The sequence below is a fragment of the Engystomops pustulosus genome, chromosome 4 (assembly GCF_040894005.1).
Source record: "Engystomops pustulosus chromosome 4, aEngPut4.maternal, whole genome shotgun sequence".
NCBI classification, from domain to species: Eukaryota; Metazoa; Chordata; class Amphibia; order Anura; family Leptodactylidae; genus Engystomops; species Engystomops pustulosus.
The window spans coordinates 18,991,267-19,003,555 of record NC_092414.1 but is presented as its reverse complement, the minus strand read 5'-3'; the positions used below and the strand labels follow the sequence as shown (position 1 = coordinate 19,003,555).

Below are 12,289 nucleotides of genomic sequence, written 5' to 3'. Positions count from 1 at the left end.
GTAAATTCCCATTGAAAATATCAAATGCCGGAAGTTTCACATGAAATATTCCTTTTAAATTAAAATGTCATTAAATTCTATAAATTGGTAGCGTAATTGAAGATGTTTCGCGGGGGGGGCTGTAAGGAGGGGGGGGGGGATCTGAAATTTGAGCACCAGTTATCACACTCAGCTCTGCTACATCAGTACATGACATCTGCTTAGATGACCTTAAGCTTGGATGACCTTTAGGGGGTCTCCTACAAGACAAGGGGTCTCTCTGCTTTCTATTTGTGGAATTCCACTCCAACAATTCCGGAGGAATCTTCTCTGAACTGCCCGGATACATGGGATGAGCCGGGTGTAGTGCTGGGGGGGATATACATTGCACCAGATGAGCAGCTGTAGAAAAGTAGTTTACGTGACAGGAGAGCATTGACCTTCTCGCCCCTGCTGTAAGAGGAAGGCATAAAAATCTAAAAAAAAAAAAAACCCCACATAAGAGCCAGAGCTACAGACAAATGAGGGGCAAAAAAGAAAGCCCGGAGCCACCTGATAGATCCAGCGGGTGCCAGGGGGGCGGGGTTTGCATCATATGCTGGAGAACGAAGCGCCGTAATATGATAGTTCCACCCCTTTAGTTGCACTTAACCCTACCTTTTGCTCCGCCCCTTGCTCCACCCCTACACAGTATGATTCCCCCCCTAGTGCCCTCCATCTCCCTGTCACATTGTAGCCCCCCTGATATTGTGCCCCAGCTCCCCCCTAATAATAAAGCCCCCTTTTATTGTGCCCACCCTTTTATTATGCCACCCCATCAACTCCCCCTCTTATTGTGCCCCCCCAGCAGCTCTCCCTCATATTTTACCCCACTAGCAGCTCCACCTTCTTATTGTACCACCCCCGCAGAAACCCCCACTTATTTTGCTCCTCCAGCAACTCCCTCTATTATTGTGCCCCCCAGCAGCTCCAGCTCTTATTGTGCCACCCCAGCACCTCCCCCTATTATTGTGCCCCTCAGCAGCTCTCCCTCATATTTTACCCCCCTAGAAGCTTCACCTTCTTTTTGTACCACCCCAGCAGCCCCCCCACAAATTTTTCCCCTCCAGCAGCTCCCCTCTTATTGTACCACCCCAGCAACTACCCCTCTTATTGTGTCCCTTGCAGCAGCTCCCTTCTTATTGTGCCCCTAATCAGTTCCAACTCTTATTGTGCCACCCCAGCAGCTCCCCTCTTATTGTGCCATCCCAGCACCTCCCCCTCTTATTGTGCCACCCGAGCACCTCCCCCTTTTATTGTGCCACCCCAGCACCTCCCCCTCTTATTGTGTCCCCCCATCAACTTTCACTCTTATTTTGCCTTCGAAGCAAGTCCCACTCTTTTTGTGTTTCCCCATCAACTCTGACTTTTATTTTGCTCTCCGAACAACTCCCCCTCTTATTGTGCCCCCCAGCAGCTGCCCTTCTTATTGAACCCTGCCATCAACTCATCTCTTATTGAACCCCCACTGGCCGCACCCTTCTTACTGTGCCACCAGACCAGTAAGTACTCCCCCCCCCAGGAGCTCCCCTCTTATTGTGCCATCCCAGCACCTCCCCCTCTTATTGTGCCACCCGAGCACCTCCCCCTTTTATTGTGCCACCCCAGCACCTCCCCCTCTTATTGTGTCCCCCCATCAACTTTCACTCTTATTTTGCCTTCGAAGCAAGTCCCACTCTTTGTGTGTTTCCCCATCAACTCTGACTTTTATTTTGCTCTCCGAACAACTCCCCCTCTTATTGTGCCCCCCAGCAGCTGCCCTTCTTATTGAACCCTGCCATCAACTCATCTCTTATTGAACCCCCACTGGCCGCACCCTTCTTACTGTGCCACCAGACCAGTAAGTACTCCCCCCCCCAGGAGCTCCCTCTTATTGTGCCCCCCTCCCCAGCGGCTCCCCTTCTTATTGTGATATCTGGGACTTCTATTTGACCGGGGATCGTTGGCTTTGGCCTTCTCATAACAGGAACAGGAATTGTGAGGGTCAGGAAGTAAGAGTTCTGTGGAGTCTTATAGCCATGGATGCTCCACTAGGGGGATTCTGGGAAAATATGCAAATAAGTTTTCCAGGATGGGATAAGGAAAACCCCGCCTCTTTTAGCTACCTTGTAAGGCAGCTCCCTTGACATCAAGCATGACCTTCAGGAAGCCTAATGACATGATGCAGGATTAAGACCAAACCAGTATATCTATTCCAGAAGGAACAGACTCCCAACTGTAGACAGCGCTGTTTCCACCTGGTTGAATCTCTTCAGCACAGTGTAGGGAACTGGTTTGGCTGAGTGAGAGGCTTGTGACCAGGGTCGGGAAGAAAGAGTTCTCCTTACGGCGTGTGGAGTCTTATAGCAATGGACGCTCCACTAGGGGATTCTGGGAAAATATGCAAATACGTTTTCCGGAATGGGATAAGGTCATGCTTGATGCTAAGGAAGCTGCCTTACAAGGTAGCTAAAAGAGGTGTGGTTCTCCTTATCCCATCATGGAAAACTTATTTGCACATGTATGCAAGAGACATTTCAGGACCTTTGAAGGTCCTACAAAGGTCCTGAAACCCCAGATTGATATCAGACAGAAGAGACACATCCTCCATTCCCCTATGAAGCTGATTCTTCTGATGTAGGGAGTGATCCCAGACTTGTAGGGGCTATAATATTCATATTGTAGGGGGTCTTATCCGCCCCTGGATGTTGATGTTTATATTTTTGCCCAATATTTGTAAATGAAAAAGAATTTCATTCTGTTTTATTTGCCTACAGCTCCACTGCAGAGCTCTGTGTCTCTATGGTAACAGACTACAAACACACCCTGTGTAGTCTGGTCCCGCTGTCACAAGCCTGAAATTCTCTGAACCTTTTTCTGATGATTTTTTATAAATTACTTTCAGGTGCAGATCACTGGGTGGATATTTGGTTACGGGAAGAAGCAGGTGAGTAATCCGATTACAATAGCGCCCCCCATGGACATAGAAGCAACGACATCATCTGATGTAGCAGAGTAGATGTAGTAGTACTGATGCGGAGGAGTTGGATGCAGTGGAGTTGGATGTAGTAGTAATGATGCGGTGGAGTTGGATGTAGCAGAGTAGATGTAGTAGTACTGATGCGGTGGAGTTGGATGTAGCAGAGTAGATGTAGTAGTACTGATGCGGTGGAGTTGGATGTAGCAGAGTAGATGTAGTAGTACTGATGCGGTGGAGTTGGATGTAGCAGAGTAGATGTAGTAGTACTGATGCGGTGGAGTTGGATGTAGCAGGGTAGATGTAGTAGTACTGATGCGGTGAAGTTGGATGTAGCAGAGTAGATGTAGTAGTACTGATGCGGTGGAGTTGGATGTAGCAGAGTAGATGTAGTAGTACTGATGCGGTGGAGTTGGATGTAGCAGGGTAGATGTAGTAGTACTGATGCGGTGAAGTTGGATGTAGCAGAGTAGATGTAGTAGTACTGATGCGGTGGAGTTGGATGTAGCAGAGTAGATGTAGTAGTACTGATGCGGTGGAGTTGGATGTAGCAGAGTAGATGTAGTAGTACTGATGCGGTGGAGTTGGATGTAGCAGAGTAGATGTAGTAGTACTGATGCTGTGGAGTTGGATGTAGAAGAGTAGATGTAGTAGTACTGATGCGGTGGAGTTGGATGTAGCAGAGTAGATGTAGTAGTACTGATGCGGTGTAGTTGGATGTAACAGAGTAGATGTAGTAGTACTGATGCAGTGGAGTTGGATGTAGCAGAGTAGATGTAGTAGTACTGATGTGGTATAGTTGGATGTAGTAGAGTGGATGTAGTAGTACTGATGCAGTGGAGTTGGATGTAGCAGAGTAGATGTAGTAGTACTGATGCGGTGGAGTTGGATGTAGCAGAGTAGATGTAGTAGTACTGATGCGGTGGAGTTGGATGTAGCAGAGTAGATGTAGTAGTACTGATGCGGTGGAGTTGGATGTAGCAGAGTAGATGTAGTAGTACTGATGCGGTGGAGTTGGATGTAGTAGAGTAGATGTAGTAGTACTGATGCGGTGGAGTTGGATGTAGCAGAGTAGATGTAGTAGTACTGATGCGGTGGAGTTGGATGTAGCAGAGTAGATGTAGTAGTACTGATGCGGTGGAGTTGGATGTAGCAGAGTAGATGTAGTAGTACTGATGCAGTGGAGTTGGATGTAGTAGAGTAGATGTAGTAGTACTGATGCGGATGAGTTGGATGTAGCAGAGTGGATGTAGTAGTACTGATGCGGTGGAGTTGGATGTAGCAGAGTAGATGTAGTAGTACTGATGCGGTGGAGTTGGATGTAGCAGAGTAGATGTAGTAGTACTGATGCGGTGGAGTTGGATGTAGCAGAGTAGATGTAGTAGTACTGATGCGGTGGAGTTGGATGTAGCAGAGTAGATGTAGTAGTACTGATGCGGTATAGTTGGATGTAGTAGAGTAGATGTAGTAGTACTGATGCAGTGGAGTTGGATGTAGCAGAGTAGATGTAGTAGTACTGATGCGGTGGAGTTGGATGTAGCAGAGTAGATGTAGTAGTACTGATGCGGTGGAGTTGGATGTAGCAGAGTAGATGTAGTAGTACTGATGCGGTGGAGTTGGATGTAGCAGAGTAGATGTAGTAGTACTGATGCGGTGGAGTTGGATGTAGCAGAGTAGATGTAGTAGTACTGAGGCGGTGGAGTTGGATGTAGCAGAGTAGATGTAGTAGTACTGATGCGGTGGAGTTGGATGTAGCAGAGTAGATGTAGTAGTACTGATGCGGTGGAGTTGGATGTAGCAGAGTAGATGTAGTAGTACTGATGCGGTGGAGTTGGATGTAGTAGAGTAGATGTAGTAGTACTGATGCAGTGGAGTTGGATGTAGCAGAGTAGATGTAGTAGTACTGATGCGGTGGAGTTGGATGTAGCAGAGTAGATGTAGTAGTACTGATGCGGTGGAGTTGGATGTAGCAGAGTAGATGTAGTAGTACTGATGCGGTGGAGTTGGATGTAGCAGAGTAGATGTAGTAGTACTGATGCGGTAGAGTTGGATGTAGCAGAGTAGATGTAGTAGTACTGATGCGGTGGAGTTGGATGTAGCAGAGTAGATGTAGTAGTACTGATGCGGTGGAGTTGGATGTAGCAGAGTAGATGTAGTAGTACTGATGCGGTGGAGTTGGATGTAGCAGAGTAGATGTAGTAGTACTGATGCGGTGGAGTTGGATGTAGCAGAGTAGATGTAGTAGTACTGGTGCGGTGGAGTTGGATGTAGTAGAGTAGATGTAGTAGTACTGATGCGGTGGAGTTGGATGTAGTAGAGTAGATGTAGTAGTACTGATGCGGTGGAGTTGGATGTAGTAGAGTAGATGTAGTAGTACTGATGCGGTGGAGTTGGATGTAGTAGAGTAGATGTAGTAGTACTGATGAGGTGGAGTTGGATGTAGCAGAGTGGATGTAGTAGTACTGATGCGGTGGAGTTGGATGTAGCAGAGTAGATGTAGTAGTACTGATGCGGTAGAGTTGGATGTAGTAGAGTAGATGTAGTAGTACTGATGCGGTGGAGTTGGATGTAGCAGAGTATATGTAGTAGTACTGATGCGGTGGAGTTGGATGTAGCAGAGTAGATGTAGTAGTACTGATGAGGTGGAGTTGGATGTAGTAGAGTGGATGTAGTAGTACTGATGCAGTGGAGTTGGATGTAGCAGAGTAGATGTAGTAGTACTGATGCGGTGGAGTTGGATGTAGCAGAGTAGATGTAGTAGTACTGATGCGGTGGAGTTGGATGTAGCAGAGTATATGTAGTAGTACTGATGCGGTGGAGTTGGATGTAGCAGAGTAGATGTAGTAGTACTGATGAGGTGGAGTTGGATGTAGTAGAGTGGATGTAGTAGTACTGATGCAGTGGAGTTGGATGTAGCAGAGTAGATGTAGTAGTACTGATGAGGTGGAGTTGGATGTAGTAGAGTGGATGTAGTAGTACTGATGCAGTGGAGTTGGATGTAGCAGAGTAGATGTAGTAGTACTGATGCAGTGGAGTTGGATGTAGCAGAGTAGATGTAGTAGTACTGATGCGGTGGAGTTGGATGTAGTAGAGTAGATGTAGTAGTACTGATGCGGTGGAGTTGGATGTAGCAGAGTAGATGTAGTAGTACTGATGCGGTGGAGTTGGATGTAGCAGAGTAGATGTAGTAGTACTGATGCGGTGGAGTTGGATGTAGCAGAGTAGATGTAGTAGTACTGATGCGGTGGAGTTGGATGTAGTAGAGTAGATGTAGTAGTACTGATGCGGTGGAGTTGGATGTAGTAGAGTAGATGTAGTAGTACTGATGCGGTGGAGTTGGATGTAGCAGAGTAGATGTAGTAGTACTGATGCGGTGGAGTTGGATGTAGCAGAGTAGATGTAGTAGTACTGATGCGGTGGAGTTGGATGTAGCAGAGTAGATGTAGTAGTACTGATGCGGTGGAGTTGGATGTAGCAGAGTAGATGTAGTAGTACTGATGCGGTGGAGTTGGATGTAGTAGAGTGGATGTAGTAGTACTGATGCAGTGGAGTTGGATGTAGCAGAGTAGATGTAGTAGTACTGATGCAGTGGAGTTGGATGTAGCAGAGTAGATGTAGTAGTACTGATGCGGTGGAGTTGGATGTAGTAGAGTAGATGTAGTAGTACTGATGCGGTGGAGTTGGATGTAGCAGAGTGGATGTAGTAGTACTGATGCGGTGGAGTTGGATGTAGCAGAGTAGATGTAGTAGTACTGATGCGGTGGAGTTGGATGTAGCAGAGTAGATGTAGTAGTACTGATGCGGTGGAGTTGGATGTAGCAGAGTAGATGTAGTAGTACTGATGAGGTGGAGTTGGATGTAGCAGAGTAGATGTAGTAGTACTGATGCGGTATAGTTGGATGTAGCAGAGTAGATGTAGTAGTACTGATGCGGTGGAGTTGGATGTAGCAGAGTAGATGTAGTAGTACTGATGCGGTGGAGTTGGATGTAGTAGAGTAGATGTAGTAGTACTGATGCGGTGGTGTTGGGTGTAGCAGAGTAGATGTAGTAGTACTGATGCGGTGCAGTTGGATGTAGCAGTGTAGATGTAGTAGTACTGATGCGGTGGAGTTGGATGTAGTAGAGTAGATGTAGTAGTACTGATGCGGTGCAGTTGGATGTAGCAGAGTAGATGTAGTAGTACTGATGCGGTGGAGTTGGATGTAGCAGAGTAGATGTAGTAGTACTGATGCGGTGGAGTTGGATGTAGTAGAGTAGATGTAGTAGTACTGATGCGGTGGAGTTGGATGTAGTAGAGTAGATGTAGTAGTACTGATGCGGTAGAGTTGGATGTAGCAGAGTAGATGTAGTAGTACTGATGCAGTGGAGTTGGATGTAGCAGAGTAGATGTAGTAGTACTGATGCAGTGGAGTTGGATGTAGCAGAGTAGATGTAGTAGTACTGATGCGGTGGAGTTGGATGTAGTAGAGTAGATGTAGTAGTACTGATGAGGTGGAGTTGGATGTAGCAGAGTAGATGTAGTAGTACTGATGCGGTAGAGTTGGATGTAGTAGAGTAGATGTAGTAGTACTGATGCGGTGGAGTTGGATGTAGCAGAGTAGATGTAGTAGTACTGATGCGGTGGAGTTGGATGTAGCAGAGTAGATGTAGTAGTACTGATGCGGTGGAGTTGGATGTAGCAGAGTAGATGTAGTAGTACTGATGCGGTGGAGTTGGATGTAGCAGAGTAGATGTAGTAGTACTGATGCGGTGGAGTTGGATGTAGTAGAGTAGATGTAGTAGTACTGATGCGGTGTAGTTGGATGTAGCAGAGTAGATGTAGTAGTACTGATGCGGTGGAGTTGGATGTAGCAGAGTAGATGTAGTAGTACTGATGCGGTGGAGTTGGATGTAGTAGAGTAGATGTAGTAGTACTGATGCGGTGGAGTTGGATGTAGTAGAGTAGATGTAGTAGTACTGATGCGGTGGAGTTGGATGTAGCAGAGTAGATGTAGTAGTACTGATGTGGTATAGTTGGATGTAGCAGAGTAGATGTAGTAGTACTGATGCGGTGGAGTTGGATGTAGCAGAGTAGATGTAGTAGTACTGATGCGGTGGAGTTGGATGTAGCAGAGTAGATGTAGTAGTACTGATGCGGTGGAGTTGGATGTAGCAGAGTAGATGTAGTAGTACTGATGTGGTGGAGTTGGATGTAGCAGAGTAGATGTAGTAGTACTGATGCGGTGGAGTTGGATGTAGCAGAGTAGATGTAGTAGTACTGATGCGGTAGAGTTGGATGTAGCAGAGTAGATGTAGTAGTACTGATGCGGTGGAGTTGGATGTAGCAGAGTAGATGTAGTAGTACTGATGCGGTGGAGTTGGATGTAGCAGAGTAGATGTAGTAGTACTGATGCGGTGGAATTGGATGTAGCAGAGTAGATGTAGTAGTACTGATGCGGTGGAGTTGGATGTAGCAGAGTAGATGTAGTAGTACTGATGCGGTGGAGTTGGATGTAGCAGAGTAGATGTAGTAGTACTGATGCGGTGGAGTTGGATGTAGCAGAGTAGATGTAGTAGTACTGATGCGGTGGAGTTGGATGTAGCAGAGTAGATGTAGTAGTACTGATGCGGTGGGGTTGGATGTAGCAGAGTAGATGTAGTAGTACTGATGTGGTGGAGTTGGATGTAGCAGAGTAGATGTAGTAGTACTGATGTGGTGGAGTTGGATGTAGCAGAGTAGATGTAGTTGTACTGATGTGGTGGAGTTGGATGTAGCAGAGTAGATGTAGTAGTACTGATGCAGTGGAGTTGGATGTAGCAGAGTAGATGTAGTTGTACTGATGCAGTGGAGTTGGATGTAGCAGAGTAGATGTAGTAGTACTGATGTGGTGGAGTTGGATGTAGCAGAGTAGATGTAGTAGTACTGATGCGGTGGAGTTGGATGTAGCAGAGTAGATGTAGTAGTACTGATGTGGTGGAGTTGGATGTAGCAGAGTAGATGTAGTAGTACTGATGCGGTGGAGTTGGATGTAGCAGAGTAGATGTAGTAGTACTGATGCGGTGGAGTTGGATGTAGCAGAGTAGATGTAGTAGTACTGATGCGGTGGGGTTGGATGTAGCAGAGTAGATGTAGTAGTACTGATGCGGTGGAGTTGGATGTAGCAGAGTAGATGTAGTAGTACTGATGCGGTGGAGTTGGATGTAGCAGAGTAGATGTAGTAGTACTGATGCGGTGGAGTTGGATGTAGCAGAGTAGATGTAGTAGTACTGATGCGGTGGAGTTGGATGTAGCAGAGTAGATGTAGTAGTACTGATGCGGTGGAGTTGGATGTAGTAGAGTAGATGTAGTAGTACTGATGCGGTGCAGTTGGATGTAGCAGAGTAGATGTAGTAGCACTGATGCAGTGGAGTTGGATGTAGCAGAGTAGATGTAGTAGTACTGATGCGGTGGAGTTGGATGTAGTAGAGTAGATGTAGTAGTACTGATGCGGTGGAGTTGGATGTAGCAGAGTAGATGTAGTAGTACTGATGCGGTATAGTTGGATGTAGCAGAGTAGATGGAGTAGTACTGATGCGGTGGAGTTGGATGTAGTAGAGTAGATGTAGTGGTACTGATGCGGTGGAGTTGGATGTAGCAGAGTAGATGTAGTAGTACTGATGCGGTATAGTTGGATGTAGCAGAGTAGATGGAGTAGTACTGATGCGGTGGAGTTGGATGTAGCAGAGTAGATGTAGTAGTACTGATGCGGTGGAGTTGGATGTAGTAGAGTAGATGTAGTAGTACTGATGCGGTGGAGTTGGATGTAGCAGAGTGGATGTAGTAGTACTGATGCGGTGGAGTTGGATGTAGTAGAGTAGATGTAGTAGTACTGATGCGGTGGAGTTGGATGTAGCAGAGTGGATGTAGTAGTACTGATGCGGTGGAGTTGGATGTAGCAGAGTAGATGTAGTAGTACTGATGCGGTGGAGTTGGATGTAGCAGAGTAGATGTAGTAGTACTGATGCGGTAGAGTTGGATGTAGCAGAGTAGATGTAGTAGTACTGATGCGGTGGGGTTGGATGTAGCAGAGTAGATGTAGTAGTACTGATGCGGTGGAGTTGGATGTAGCAGAGTAGATGTAGTAGTACTGATGCGGTATAGTTGGATGTAGCAGTGTAGATGTAGTAGTACTGATGCGGTATAGTTGGATGTAGCAGAGTAGATGTAGTAGTACTGATGCGGTGGAGTTGGATGTAGCAGAGTAGATGTAGTAGTACTGATGTGGTAGAGTTGGATGTAGCAGAGTAGATGTAGTAGCACTGATGCGGTGGAGTTGGATGTAGTAGAGTAGATGTAGTAGTACTGATGCGGTGGGGTTGGATGTAGCAGAGTAGATGTAGTAGTACTGATGCGGTGGAGTTGGATGTAGCAGAGTAGATGTAGTAGTACTGATGCGGTGGAGTTGGATGTAGCAGAGTAGATGTAGTAGTACTGATGCGGTAGAGTTGGATGTAGCAGAGTAGATGTAGTAGTACTGATGCGGTGGAGTTGGATGTAGCAGAGTAGATGTAGTAGTACTGATGCAGTGGTGTTGGATGTAGTAGAGTAGATGTAGTAGTACTGATGCGGTGGAGTTGGATGTAGCAGAGTAGATGTAGTAGTACTGATGCAGTGGAGTTGGATGTAGCAGAGTAGATGTAGTAGTACTGATGCGGTGGAGTTGGATGTAGTAGAGTAGATGTAGTAGTACTGATGCGGTGGAGTTGGATGTAGCAGAGTAGATGTAGTAGTACTGATGCGGTGGGGTTGGATGTAGCAGAGTAGATGTAGTATTACTGATGCAGTATAGTTGGATTTAGCAGAGTAGATGTAGTAGTACTGATGCGGTGGAGTTGGATGTAGCAGAGTAGATGTAGCGGTACTGATGCGGTGGAGTTGGATGTAGTAGAGTAGATGTAGTAGTACTGATGCGGTGGAGTTGGATGTAGCAGAGTAGATGTAGTAGTACTGATGCGGTGGAGTTGGATGTAGCAGAGTAGATGTAGTAGTACTGATGCGGTGGAGTTGGATGTAGCAGAGTAGATGTAGTAGTACTGATGCAGTAGAGTTGGATGTAGCAGAGTAGATGTAGTAGTACTGATGCGGTGGAGTTGGATGTAGCAGAGTAGATTTAGTAGTACTGATGCGGTGGAGTTGGATGTAGCAGAGTAGATGTAGTAGTACTGATGCGGTATAGTTGGATGTAGCAGTGTAGATGTAGTAGTACTGATGCGGTAGAGTTGGATGTAGCAGAGTAGATGTAGTAGTACTGATGCAGTGGAGTTGGATGTAGCAGAGTAGATGTAGTAGTACTGATGCGGTGGAGTTGGATGTAGTAGAGTAGATGTAGTAGTACTGATGCGGTATAGTTGGATGTAGCAGAGTAGATGTAGTAGTACTGATGCGGTGGAGTTGGATGTAGCAGAGTAGATGTAGTAGTACTGATGTGGTAGAGTTGGATGTAGCAGAGTAGATGTAGTAGCACTGATGCGGTGGAGTTGGATGTAGTAGAGTAGATGTAGTAGTACTGATGCGGTGGGGTTGGATGTAGCAGAGTAGATGTAGTAGTACTGATGCGGTGGAGTTGGATGTAGTAGAGTAGATGTAGTAGTACTGATGCGGTGGGGTTGGATGTAGCAGAGTAGATGTAGTAGTACTGATGCGGTGGAGTTGGATGTAGCAGAGTAGATGTAGTAGTACTGATGCGGTGGAGTTGGATGTAGTAGAGTAGATGTAGTAGTACTGATGCGGTGGAGTTGGATGTAGCAGAGTAGATGTAGTAGTACAGATGCGGTGGAGTTGGATGTAGCAGAGTAGATGTAGTAGTACTGATGCGGTGGAGTTGGATGTAGTAGAGTAGATGTAGTAGTACTGATGCGGTGGAGTTGGATGTAGTAGAGTAGATGTAGTAGTACTGATGCGGTGGAGTTGGATGTAGTAGAGTAGATGTAGTAGTACTGATGCGGTGGAGTTGGATGTAGCAGAGTAGATGTAGTAGTACAGATGCGGTGGAGTTGGATGTAGCAGAGTAGATGTAGTAGTACTGATGCGGTATAGTTGGATGTAGCAGAGTAGATGTAGTAGTACTGATGCAGTGGAGTTGGATGTAGCAGAGTAGATGTAGTAGTACAGATGCGGTGGAGTTGGATGTAGCAGAGTAGATGTAGTAGTACAGATGCGGTGGAGTTGGATGTAGCAGAGTAGATGTAGTAGTACTGATGTGGTATAGTTGGATGTAGCAGAGTAGATGTAGTAGTACTGATGTGGTGGAGTTGGATGTAGCAGAGTAGATGTAGTAGTACTGATGCGGTGGAGTT

The 12,289-nt window shown here is 46.2% G+C and overlaps 1 protein-coding gene across 1 annotated transcript in view; it reads left to right on the top strand.

Moving 5' to 3' along the window:
* LOC140126202 (potassium voltage-gated channel subfamily A member 1-like) overlaps window positions 1-12,289 on the top strand; it is a 108,206-nt gene that overhangs the window by 61,666 nt on the left and 34,251 nt on the right. The window contains exon 2 of the mRNA XM_072145400.1: window positions 2,903-2,944. The gene's annotated coding sequence lies outside the window, so the exon portion shown is untranslated. The remainder of the gene's footprint in view (window positions 1-2,902; window positions 2,945-12,289) is intronic.